Here is a 14,394-nt window from a genome sequence, read left to right on the forward strand (position 1 = left end):
GCCAATTTTGAGTTATGTTGCAATGGAAAAAAAATAGGTTACAAAAGGAAAACCTCGTGTGCATTTATACTCAAAACCCTGAGTTTTTAATTACATTTTGGCACAGAGAAAGAGTTGCAACTATGTGCACCAGAAATTTTTACGATTGAAATATATAGTTTACTTCAGTAGTATTAATCTGTATATAATCCGCCATATAATCTGTCAGTTTTAACCTCTCATTTGGGGTAAAAAAAATCTCATTCTAAGTGCCTTTACAATATACATTTCTAAGGCAAGGCAAAACCTTCATATTTAGAGAAATAGATTAAAAACACCTGAAACATCTTGAAAATGAGATATTATCAGCAGAAAGTGCATATTAAATCAGTTTTGTGGCCACAATACTATGGATAAGTTTGTTCCATACAGGTAAAATACTAGTCTCACAATCAAGTGTTCCATAACAGGGATCTGTTCTGGGTCCAGTGTTCTTTAACATCTTTCAGTGACCTAGATGTAGGAATAGAGAGCACACTGATCAAATCTGCAGATGACACTAAGCTGGGGGGATAAGAAATTGCAAATACTTTAGAGGATAGAACTAAAATTCAAAGGCATCTTGATAAACTGGAGAACTGGGTTAGGCAATAAAATGAAGTTCAACAAAGACAAATGTAAGGGGATACACTTAGGGAAGAAAAACCAAATGCACAAATACAGAATGGGAGACAACTGGCTTGGCAGCCGCACTGCTGAGAAGAATCTGGGGACTGTGGTAGATCACAATCTCAACGTGAGTCAACAGTGTGATGCTGTTGCAAAAAAAGCAAATGGAATTTTGGGTAGCATTAACAGAGGCATAGCATGCAAGTCACGGAAGGTGATATTACCACTCTACTCAGTCTCAGCTGGAGTAGTGTGTCCAATTTTGGTTACCACTGCATAGAAAGGATGTAGAGAAACTGGAAAGGATCCACAGGTGAGTGACAAGGATGATCAAAGGTAGGGTGACCAGATGTCCCAATTTTACAGGGACAGTCCCAATTTTGGGGTCTTTTTCTTATATAGGCTCCTATTACACCTCACCCCCGTCCCGATTTTTCACATTTGCTGTCTGGTCACCCTAATCAAAGGGATGGAATGCAAGCTATCTAAGCAGAGACAGAAAGAACTGGTTGGAAAAGAGATTAATGGGGGGACATGATAACAGTCTTCAAATACTTGAAAGGCTGTCATAAAGATAGAGAAAAATTGTGCTCTCTTGCCACAGAGGGCAGGACAAGAGGTAATGGGTTCAAACAACAGCGTAGCAGATTTTGATTAAATCTCAGGAAAAACTTCCTAACTGTAAGAACAGTAGGACAATGGAATAAAACTGCCTAGGGAAGTAATGAAATCCCCTTCATAGGAGGTTTTCAAAAGGCATCTGGATAGCCATCTGTCTTGGATGGTTTAGACACAACAAATCCTGCATCTTGGCACAGGGTTAGACTAGATGACCCTTGTGGTTCCTTCTAACCCTATGGTTCTATGATTCTATAATCAATTTGTGGACAAGATTAATTGGTCCATAGTATTATGGAAATATCCTGTAGAATGTTAAAAGGAAAGAACAAATTATCTAAAGCAGTGTTTTGCAAACTCTGTGGGTTATGATGTATCTCTGAGTGGGAGAATCGCAGAGTTTAAATTTCTAACATTTTAAAATGGAAATTTTTATATTATAATTATAATACCTGGTTCTATACAAAGAGAAAGTGGTTGCTGTCTAAAATTTACAGACAGTTACCACTGGTATTTGAGATACCACAACTGTTTTCTACTCTACGTATTTGCAAACAGTGCAGTATCTCAGAAAAAATTTTGCAGTATCTGTTGATAAATGATAACTTTTCACTGACAAGCATCTCCTGTGAAGATGTGAATAGGTTATACTTGCATAGTGGACACGTGAGACGGGGGCAGAGAGAGGGAGCGCTGTTTATGAAGCTACCAGTAGAACCTGTTGCAATGATTGGGCCAAAAAATTTACTCTAATTGTGAGTTCAACTGTGAGGAGTGAGTGAAAGTTCATAAAATGTCACAATAAACTTTAATAACAAATATTGATGGGAAAATGTGCAGAAAGGAGACAAAGACTGAGTCTAAACACAGGGGCTTTACTAATACAACTCAAGGACTGTGTTGAGACCATACTTGGTAAATAAAGAAAGACTGGAATCAGAAGTTAACGAACTAAACTTGTCATGTCGGAAGTTTAGGCCCAAGAAGCTTTGAAAAGGCAAAGGGAAGCATGGAGCTGGATGACTGAAAGAAAGGGAAGGAGTGAGCATCACCATCATGGCTGCCACCTCCACCATCTCCTGGGACCCTAGACCTTCTTTGTCCTGATCCTGAAAATTATTCCGATTAGACTTGGTTAGAGACCCCAGAAGAACCAGTTGAGGTTCCTTGTTTTCACTTGCATAACCTCAAACCAATCACCCTATCATAGAATATCAGGGTTGGAAGGGACCTCAGGAGGTCATCTAGTCCAACCCCCTGCTCAAAGCAGGACCAGCACGAACTAAATCATCCCAGCCAGGGCTTTGTCAAGCCTGACCTTAAAAACCTCTAAGGAAGAAGATTCCACCACCTCCCTAGGTAACCCATTCCAGTACTTCACCACTCTCCCAGTGAAAAAGCTTTTCCTAATATCCAACCTTAACCTCCCCCACTGCAACTTGAGACCATTACTCCTTGTTCTATCATCTGGTACCACTGAGAACAGTCTAGATCCATCTGCTTTGGAACCCCCTTTCAGGTAGTTGAAAGGCTATCAAATCCCGCCTCATTCTTCTCTTCTGCAGACTAAATAATCCCAGTTCCCTCAGCCTCTCCTCATAAGTCATGTGCTCCAGACCCCTAATCATTTCTGTTGCCCTCCGCTGGATTCTTTCCAATTTTTCCACATCTTTCTTGTAGTGTGGGGCCACAAACTGGACACAGTACTCCAGATGAGGCCTCACCAATGCCAAATAAAGGGGAATGATCATGTCCCTCGATCTGCTGCCAATGCTCCTACTTATACAGCCCAAAATGCCATTAGCCTTCTTGGCAACAAAGGCACACTGTTGACTCATATCCAGCTTCTCGTCCACCATAACCTCTAGGTCGTTTTCTGCAGAACTGCTGCCTAGCCATTCAGTCCCTAGTCTGTAGGAGTGCATGGGATTCTTCCATCCTAAGTGCAGGACTCCGCACTTGTCCTTGTTGAACCTCATCAGATTTCTTTTGGCCCAATCCTCTAATTTCTTTAGATCCCTCTGTATCCTATCCCTACCCTCCAGCGTATCTACCACTCCTCCCAGTTTAGCATCATCTGCAAACTTGCTGAGAGTGCAATCCACGCCATCCTCCAGATCATTAATGAAGATATTGAACAAAACCAGCCCCAGGACCGACCCTTGGGGCACTCTGTTTGATACCGGCTGCCAACTAGTCATGGAGCCATTGTTCACTATCCATTGAGCCCGATGATCTAGCCAGCTTTCTATACACCTGTGGCATGATACAAATGAAAGAAATAGGGCCAAATCCTCAACTGGTGTAAATCAGTGCATCATCATCATTTCTATAAAGTGACTACTTCTATAAACTACAAGCAACAGTGAATTGCTCTCAGGACACAGCCAGACAATAAGAGTTTGTTCTGATTACATAATGCTTGTGCTTCTGAGCTCAATGTTACATATGCAGATATTGTGAAGACATGAAGACTATATTTCATCATGAGATATTTCAAACCTATTATTTAATTCTATCAACATTTCCACCAAGACATTGGGCATATGTCTATTTTCTCAACCTTACACATTGTTAAATGGAAGAAGATAATCCTGACTTATAATTAATTGGCTGAGGATAGGTCAGCAAGTTTGGCTTCTCTACTTCCTTCTAGCCAAAAATTACTATGATCCATATCAAGATCAGCTAGTTGCAGTAGAATATATTTAGATCTGCTCCTTGATTGATTCAAAGGTGATTAATCATTCTTCTGGGACCTCTAGACTCACCCCATTTTTACCACTTTAGTTTTACTAAAACTGCTAGCCACTAATGAAATTAATGGTTATGACGATGTAAATCCTGGACCAGATTGTGCTAGGTTGCTGTAAGGATGCCCCAGGGAAAGGAAGTTTTCCTTGCCCTAATGTCTTCCATTTAGGGGCCTGTCATAACCGTAAGGGAAACATAATCAAGAACACTTAGGTAATTTTGTGCCTGTTCTGTTTATGCAACAGCATTCATCTCCTTAGTCTCTAACCTCACCACTTATCACAACACAAACAAATACTTACTGGATTTGGACTGTCATTTTGCTAGGGTTATTGACTATTACCTGCAAAGAAATTCTGTATTTGCTACACTGCAGTTGATACATAAAACTACTGGCAAACAGCCATCAGAAACAGGATTAGTAAAATACTGAGAGATTCACTGAAGGCCTCATTCAATAAAATGTAGCATGAGACTGATTCTTTTCAGTTACATCAGCATAATTCCATGAACTTCAGTGCAGTAGCTCCTGATTTACACTAATATATGCAAGAGAAGAATTAGGTACTGTAAAGCTTGATCAAAGAATAGAAGATTGTCTGCTTCTCTTTGTTCTTAAATATGGAGAACTGAAAATCCCAAAACCTGAATGCCTGTTAGTTAGTAGACGTTAATCTCTAATGAAGGATAGTGCAGGTACCAAAGAGAAATAAAAACATACCCAGGAAACAGAGAATACCCCCATATGTAGAATAGCTGCTCTCTGATTTCTCAGAAATTTCTCAGTCAACTAAAGTTGACTTTAGTATTTAATATTTTATTCAGAGATTTATTGAATAAATTGGTAGTATCGCTGCTATTCCTTTTGGCTGTCTTATCACTGAATTGGTTAAGCTACTGTTATCATGCACTGTTTTACTGCTTTTTTTTGATACCCGAATTGCTTCTGTGTTGATCACTTATTTGTACCATGCTGTGTCTGCGTTACTCCTTCTGTTAGTTTCTGTGGAATTTTTATTTTAGTTATTGTTTCTTTGTATTCTTTTAATAAGTGAATCACTTCAGTTTCTCTCACTTTTGTAGCATTTCCTCTTTTTTTACTTCAGTTCACTAACACTTTGAGTGTTTCAGCTATTTACACATATGGGAAAGGAGAGGAATTCTGCTGTCATTTACAATGGTGTGACTTTGGACCTATGTAACACAGCAGTATTTTTAACAAGGTGCTCTACAGAGACTCCCAAAACACTCTCCAGCAGATCCTCTGCAATAGTCCTTGCTTTACGAAGTAAAGTTTCAGAGAGTTGATCCTTCCTTCCCCACAATGGCAGTAGTAAACTCCTCCTTTGGGGTTGTTTCTTTTCAATAATTTACCCTGCTCTTTGGTGGGGTGTGAGGGAAAGGGGTTGGATTTTTTTCCTTTTCAGGGGACGGGGGGTGTTCTATATTCTGGCTTTGATTTATTATTTTGAAGCACTGCATCTTGCTCCTGTGAATTGGCATATGCCCACTTTCATGGCTCTGAAGTACTTTCAGGTAAATACTGAGAACAGAATCTTTGAAGAGCCTATTAAGTCAAGTGTGGTAACCTACTTTCCCAAGGAACTTCAAAGAAAAAAAGAAATCCAAGTTGATTTTCAATAGGCCCTCCTGAACAGGGAAGCATAAAAATTCTAGTAACAACCACTCCAACATTAACACTACCTTTACTGGAAGCTTCCAATTCAGGTGCTGGTTTATTTTATGAGTGAGTGATTATTTTACCTCAACTAGTTAAAAGAGTCAAGTTATCATGTACATAACACCATATAGGACATGCAAACAGCAAAAGGGTGGAGAGAGAGAGAGAGAGAAACAGAACTGTAAGACAATGTATTCATTTCAGTTGATGAAGTCAAAGTCCACTCTAGTTTGACTACTTCCTCATTCATTTTTAGTTCCATTGATATTTGTCTTCAGAGAAACTCCAAAGGGATAACAATAGTCAGCCAGATTTAGATTTTCCTGGCTGTCCTAGTGGGATCTTGTTTTTCCCTATGGCACTAAATGACCCTTCACATACTAATCTGTTTAAAGTGCATAAGCTACATCAGCCAGCTCCAGCTGGTGCTAACCAACAGTAACAAAGTATGAAGAAACAAAGTATGCTTTAACTATCTTCAGAGTGGAGCTATTGAAAAAAAAATCACCAACCAGGATGAGCAGAAAAACTGTCTCTTTTTCCAAAGTTCACACAGAGAAAGAACGACTTATCTTGTAGTTGATGAGGGATCTCAGAAATACTAGCAGTATCAGGCAATGGCAGAAGCAACTCAGTACTATTAACAGCAAAAGTTGATCAAATTGCTGTTTGAAGTGTAATTTCCTGCTTTTTATCACCCATGTTTTTAGTTATTTCATTTTAGTGCTTTAAGCACATACATTTTGTTGGATGACAGAGGAAAGAATACACTTACAACATCTGCAGATGACACCAACCTAGGTGGGATTGCAAGTACTTTGGAGGAAAGGATTAGAATTCAAAATTATCTTGATTGGAGAATTGATCTAGAATAGGTGTGATTTCCCAATTTCCAGCATAACAACGCAAGTGTGTAGTACCTATATTTAAGAAAGGGAAAAAAAGTGATTTGTGAAACTACAGGCCCATTAGTTTGACCTCAACTGAATGCAAGATCTTAGAACAAATTTTGAAAGAGACAGTAGTTAAGGACAAAGAGGTAAATGAAAATTGGGATAAAATACAACAGTTTTACAAAACAATACATTGTGTCAGACCAAACTGATCTCTTATCTTTGAGAAGATAACTAATTTTCTAGACAAAGGAAATGCAGTTGATCTTATCGACCTAGATTTCAGTAAAGCATCTGATACAGTTCCACAAGGGCAATTAGTTAATTTGGATAAAATGGGGATTAATATAAGAATTTAAAGGTGGATAGGAAACTGGTTAAAGAGGAGACAACAGTGGGGTCATGCTGAAAGGTAAACTGTCAGGCTGAAGGGAAGTTACTAGTCGAGTCTTGGAACCAATCTTATTTAACATTTTCATTAATGACCTAGGCACAAAAAGCGGGAGTGTGCTATTAAAATTTGCGGATGAGACAAAGTTGGGAGTTACTGCCAATACTGAGGAGGACCGGAGTATCACACAAGCAGATTTTGACAATCTTGAGAACTGGAGTAATAAAAATAGGATAAAATTTAATAGTGCAAAGTCATGCACTTAGGGACTAACAACAAAAATTTTTGTTATAAGTTTGTGGATTTACCAGCTAGAACTGACAGAGGAGTAGAAAGACCCAGGCGTATTGGTCGACAGGATGACTATGAGCCACCAATGGAATGTGGTCGTGAAAAAGGCTAGTGCAATCCTAGGATGCATTAGATGAGGTACTTCCAGTAGACAGGGAAGTGTTATTACCTTTGTACAAGCAACTAGTGGGACCTCATCTGGAATACTCTGTGCAGTTCCGGTCTCCCATGTTTAAGAAAGATGAATTCAAACTGGAACAGGTGCAGAGAAGGGCTACTAGGATGATGAGAGGAATGGAGAACCTGCCTTACAAGAAGAGACTTATGGAGTTTAGCTTGTTTATCCTAACAAAATGAAAGATAAAGGGAGATATGATTGCTCTCTATAAACACATCAGAGGTATAAATACCAGGAACATTTGGCAGAGGATTGCAGAGTATCTGCAGGAAGTTTCCTAGAGATCGCTATGGAGGATTCCCAAGAGATTTCCGTGTGCATTAACAGACTTTTCCACAGGGCCCCCATTGCATAGCAACACAAGGGAATGAGAAGCAGATGCAAACAGTACCTAGTGTTGTTAATTTTGATTCCTTCTCCCATGTGCATCATGCAACAAAATAAAGGACACCTCTACCTCATGTAATTGTGTAATATCAAAGCAAAATGGAGTATTAACACATGCTCCCTTCTCCTGCTTCAGGCACACCAGAGCGGGACTGCTAGACCCCTCTGGAGTCAAAAGAGAGTCCCTGGCTTGCCACACAACCAGACAATCCTGCCATCTGTCCCACATCCTCCTCCAACTTGATCTCCTCGTCCACCACTTGGTTCTCGGGGTTGACTCCGCTGGCCACTGCCTCCTGTCCCCGCACACACACCCAAAATATCCACAGGCCTCCTAGCAGTGGAGGTGGGATCGCTGCAAAGGATAGCGTACAGCTCTTTGTAGAAGGAGCATATTTTTGGTGCCACACCAGAGTGACGGTTAGCCTCCCTTGTCTTCTGGTACACCTGCCTCAGCTCTTGATTGTAGAATGGCACAGCTGCATGTCCCTTTTGTGCCCCTTCTCATCCATGTTACTGCTTGTAGGTGTCGAAGTTCCTATGGCAACTGCACAGCTGCCTCTCCCCACAGCTGCCTCTCCCCAAAAAATCCAGCAACTCCGATGTACTCCAGGTGGGAGTTTGCTGCAGAAAGAGACAGGGCCGCACAGAGGATTTAGGGGCCCTGGGATCCTCGGTGGCGAGGGTCCTTCTGCTCTGGGTCTTCAGGGCACTTCGCTGAAGACATGGAGTGGAAGGACCCCCACTGCCGAATTGCCGCCGAAGACCCGGAGCGGAAGAAGCAGCGGCGGATCCTTCATTCCAGGTGTGTTCGACGGCACTGAAGGGGGCCCCTGAAAACTCTTGTGGGTGCCCCTGCAGGGCCCGGGGCAAATTGCTCCACTTGCCCCACCCCACCCCCCACCGGGCAGCCCTGGAAAGACAGCATAGTCAGTTGGGAAGATGTGATGTGAGCTGTCCAGACCAAACAAACAGGAAGTGCAATTTCAAAAAAATTCCTGGGGCTTTCAAGGTGGAGGGGTGTATGCCTGTGTACCCAGCTGCAGGGCAATGGAGTAGAAACTGCTTACCAGAGTGGTCATGAGAGCCATTGTGGGACACCTCCTGGAGGCCACTTTGGGTGACATGAGCAAGCACACCATCTACACTGACACTGCAAAGCTCAAACTTTGTTGCAAAAAGCTCTATGCCACTCATCGAGGTGACTGTATTATGCCAGCATAGCAGGAGTTTTAAATCAGTGGGAGGAGCATTGTTGTGTATACACCTCCACTGTTTTGTCAACAAAACCTGACTTTTGTTGACAAAACTGTATAATGTAGAAAAGGCCTGAGAAGACATGTTTATAGTTACAGAGCAAACACTACCTTAGAACATGGGATACAGATATTATAAGTAGGATTAATACATGCAGCATCCTACAAGCATTCCACAAAATCTAAAAACATTCTTATAACTCTACTACTGTAAAATAGATATGAACTCACAGGTAAGCCAGCCTGGTTTCCGGCTATGCATCTGTCAGTGTTCAATGAGGCCCAAGGCTTTGGCATGAGCTGGCACTGGGTTTGCCAGAGTTACAGTGGGTTTCTTTTTTTCCTCCTTCTTCCAAAGGATCAGAGATGACCACAGCTGGAGCTGGGCTTTGGACAGGAAGGGTTTGTACTCTGGGATAGCACCCAACTTTCTCTTTCTGAGATGCTTAGCTGGCTGGTTCTTGCTCACATCCTCAGCGTCTAACTGTCCATCACATGTGGGGTTGGGAAAGAATCACACACACACACACCCCGGTCAAATTGGCAGTGACCTGGAGGGATTTTTGCCTTCCTCTAAAGCATATGGGTGTATCCACAGGGTATCATTTGCACGGATCATCTGGGTATATCTCACTTATTACCCTGCCTTTGCAGGGCCCTCATTTGTTGGGCACCTTGGTCCCTCCTATTCTCTGCCCATGGCACATAACAGCTTAGTCTATGATGGGCTGTAATACTTTGGTCTAATTTTGGTTGCTGGGTTTGGTTTGGTGTGCAGGTGCTGAATGGTGTTGGTGGCCTGCGATATACAGCAGGTCAGACTAGATCAGCAGTGTGCAAACTTTTTGAGTCACACCCCCCTTCACCATTAAAAGAATCTGTCCATGTCCCCCCTCCATTACTGCACAGCCAAGGCTTCCTCAGCAGTGGAGCTTGACGGAGCTGAGGATGGGGGAATGATGCTCCCTTCCTGTCCTCACTGGGTGGTTGGCCTGGGCCTAGAGGCAGAGCAGGACTAGGGGCTGAACAGGGCTGGGGGAGGACTGAGACTGGGGACGGAGCTGGGTTGAAAACATGGTGCTCCCTCCCACATCCCCTGCTGCGTGCACCCTTGAATAATCCTCCATTCCTCCATGCTTCCTAGGTGCAGGCACCCCACAGTTTGAGGATCACTGAACTAGATGATCTTGTGCGCTCTTCTGGCCTTAAACTCTATGACTAGTTTGTTTGCTTTGTTTTTTTAAAGCAATCACCTTTAATCCCCTATACCAGACCCAATATACTGTACATTCCTTCCCTAAGCTATTACTAACTTCCTGCTGGCAAGTGTAATTATCAAAATAAATGTTCTAAATTTTATTTAGAAAGTGAAAAACCTGTAAGGAGGAGTCTGACTAGCAAACTTGGCATTTGCTGTTCTCCTAGAGCAGCCTTAAGGCCCTTGTTTCTTGACTTTAGCAAAGCTTTTGACACTGTCTCCCACAGTATTCTTGTCAGCAAGTTAAAGAAGTACGGGCTGGATGAATGCACTATAAGGTGGGTAGAAAGTTGGCTAGATTGTCGGGCTCAACGGGTAGTGATCAATGGCTCCATGTCTAGTTGGCAGCCGGTGTCAAGTGGAGTGCCCCAGAGGTCGGTCCTGGGGCCAGTTTTGTTCAATATCTTCATAAATGATCTGGAGAATGGTGTGGATTGCACTCTCAGCAAATTTCCGGATGATACTAAACTGGGAGGAGTGGTTGATTCGCTGGAGGGCAGGGATAGGATACAGAGGGACCTAGACAAATTGGAGGATTGGGCCAAAAGAAATCTGATGAGGTTCAATAAGGATAAGTGCAGGGTCCTGCACTTAGGACGGAAGAACCCAATGCACAGCTACAGACTAGGGACCGAATGGCTAGGCAGCAGTTCTGCGGAAAAGGACCTAGGGGTGACAGTGGACGAGAAGCTGGATATGAATCAACAGTGTGTCCTTGTTGCCAAGAAGGCCAATGGCATTTTGGGATGTATAAGTAGGGGCATAGCCAGCAGATCGAGGGACGTGATCATTCCCCTCTATTCGACATTGGTGAGGCCTCATCTGGAGTACTGTGTCCAGTTTTGGGCCCCACACTACAAGAAGGATGTGGATAAATTGGAGAGAGTCCAGCGAAGGGCAACAAAAATGATTAGGGGTCTGGAACACATGACTTATGAGGAGAGGCTGAGGGAACTGGGATTGTTTAGTCTGCAGAAGAGAAGAATGAGAGGGGATTTGATAGCTGCTTTCAACTATCTGAGAGGTGGTTCCAAAGAGGATGGTTCTAGACTATTCTCAGTGGTAGCAGATGACAGAACGAGGAGTAATGGTCTCAAGTTGCAGTGGGGGAGGTTTAGGTTGGATATTAGGAAAAACTTGTTCACTAGGAGGGTGGTGAAACACTGGAATGCGTTACCTAGGGAGGTGGTAGAATCTCCTTCCTTAGAAGTTTTTAAGGTCAGGCTTGACAAAGCCCTGGCTGGGATGATTTAATTGGGGATTGGTCCTGCTTTGAGCAGGGGGTTGGACTAGATGACCTCCTGAGGTCCCTTCCAACCCTGATATTCTATGATTCAAGGGTTTGGGGGTTGGCTCAGTTTAGCAACAGACATTAGTACATGCTCCAGAGGACAGTGTAGGTTCAGGCTCACCTACCCACCTCTAGTATAAATGAGTCTGTCCTTTTATTAAAGAGTAGGTAGGTGGGAACTGTTCCCCGCTCCCCCCTTTTTCAGCCAGAAGGTTCACAGTGTGTAAGGCAAACCTGAAGCCAGACCAGGGGTGCCCATTCAGCTGCCATGACTCACCACTTCAGCAGAACCTGCAGTGACTTATCACCAGGGATCCTAGTTTTCTGTGATAACTGCCCCCACCTCCCCCGCAAAGTTTTCCAATAAAAAACCCCAAACATAAAAATCCACATTTTTCTGTGATAAAAATGAAATCTGACAGCCTGGAGCCCCACCACCCAGTGCTGACAGCCCAAAACCCATGCCCTGCCAGATTCTTTATTTAAAAAACAACAACAAAAAACAAAAAAAACCCACCACACATACATTCAATATTTTTACATGGCAAATGCATTTCCAGGATACCTATTAATTACTAAATCATGCTGCACCAACTCATCCCATAAGCAGAGCCTGAATGCTCAGATATGCTGCAGCAGCTTATCCCTGGACAGAACCTGGGTCAGATGACCCTAGGCACAGGTATTTTACTGAGTCTGCCAGACCTGTAAGTTAGACCTGGTCTATGCTAGGAAATTAAATTATTATAACTATATTGCTCAGGTGTGGGAAATATCCACACACCAAATGATGTTTTTAAAATTGACCTAATCCCTAGTGTAGATATAGGCTGACCAGATAGCAAGTGTGAAAAATTGGGATGGGGGTGGTAATAGGAGCCTACGTAAGAAAAAGCCCCAAGTATCAGGACTGTCCCTATAAAATCGGGACATCTGGTCACCCTATGTAGACACAGCTAGGTCGACGGGAGAATTCTCTACCACCTCTTGGGGAGGTGAATACCCATGTTGATGGGAGAACCCCTCCCATTGGTGTAGGCAACATCTTCGCTGAAGCACTTCATTTTTGTCACTGCAGTGTTTTAAGCATAGACAAGTCCTTACACTGTACAACAGCACTACTTGGCTAGGAACCCTCCTGCTGCTTCACAGTGTTACAGACTCCCTAGGCTTTCAGCCTGCCCTTGATCCAGTTCCTGGTCCTGCTCAGCCCCAGGCTTGTTGCAGCTATCTTCAGTCTTGCCCAAGCCCCACTCAGACCATACTCCAGCCCTGTTACTGAACCACTCCAGCCTTGCATCTGCCTCCAAACCCTCGGACTGACTCCCACCTGGCATTGACCTTTGGCCCACTCTAGACTCTAACTACTATCCTAATTTGGCTTGTCTGTGGACTCTGACCTTGGTTTTGATCCATAGCTGGTCCCCTACCTTGGTTTCAATGCGGCCTGACTATGGCTCTGACCACTTTGAAATGGGAGCCTGTCACAGTGTTGCCATGACTCAGTGCATTTAAGGAGCAAAAATGTACAGGTCCTGGATAGTCTTCCCACATCTTTTCAGAGGTATCATTTGCTACAGGGAAAAGGAGGCAGTTACAACCCTCCCTCCCCCCCCCACCTTAGTTTGTGCCCCCTTTTCGTAGGTCTATATGCTCCATTAGGTCTTCCACGTTTTGTCCCACCCCCTGACTTTGCAGGATATCATAATCAAATGCAAGGTTCTTTATGCTGACAACTTTGCCTGCCCACTCCCATTTTTCTGAAGTGACAGACCTGAACCTTGTCTCAGAAAGAAAAAGAAATCTCAGTTAATTTTGTCCAAAGTTGCAATTCTAGCTCCAAACTTATACTTGTAAAGTATATATTTTATGTAAGTTACAGTGGGAGTTATCTCAATATTGACAGAAGGCAGATGCTCAGTTTAATTGCCCCACAGACATAGCTGTTAATCATTTCTTGGTCATTGCACACATTGCTAGAGCTATTTGACACTACATTTAGCTTCTGTTCAAGGTAGATTCTAAATGAAATAGTTGGAATTTGCCTATCATGGGGCCTGATCTTGCACCACTGAAGTCCATGGGAGCTTTGGCATTGAGTTCAGTGGACACAGGATCAGGCTCTTGTTGTACTGCCATGGTGCAATGTTTTAACTAATTTCAAATAAATTCATTTTATGAAAGCTAGAGGGGATTCTTACAAGAATCTCACCCATTTTCTCCCCCTTTGCCTTGATACCCATCTCAGTACCACTAGCTCCACTTTTAAGCAGCTAAAATCCTCTGTCAATGGCATAAATTTGTTTATTGTAACTATTTTGACTGCCATATTTAGAACCTTCTCTCTTCCCTTTCCCCTATGCAGAGCCCTCTTCTAGTCTGCTTTTTGTTTGTCTGTAGACAAGGCAGTGTGGCTTTTTTTAAACTGTCTATAATTTACTAGAAAATTATTATACAGTGAGCTGGTGCTTTGAGTGGGGGGTGCTTTAGTGTAAATAAAAATCCACACACCCACTCATTCCTCTCCCACCCCAACCTTTGGGGAAGTTGCAATCCAACTCTAGGTTTGCCATAGCTGACAGCTACGATTTTAGCAGCCTATCATAGGCAACCCTAAAACAAGGGTGGCAAGGGGTGCTGGAACAATCTGTGTAGTGGGGGTGCTGAGAGCCACTGAACCAAACGGTAAACCCCTGTATATGATGGAGACAACTCCAAGCCAGGGGCCGCGGCCAGACCCCCAGCTCC

The sequence above is a fragment of the Lepidochelys kempii genome, chromosome 4, assembly GCF_965140265.1.
Source record: "Lepidochelys kempii isolate rLepKem1 chromosome 4, rLepKem1.hap2, whole genome shotgun sequence".
In the NCBI taxonomy this organism is placed as follows: Eukaryota; Metazoa; Chordata; order Testudines; family Cheloniidae; genus Lepidochelys; species Lepidochelys kempii.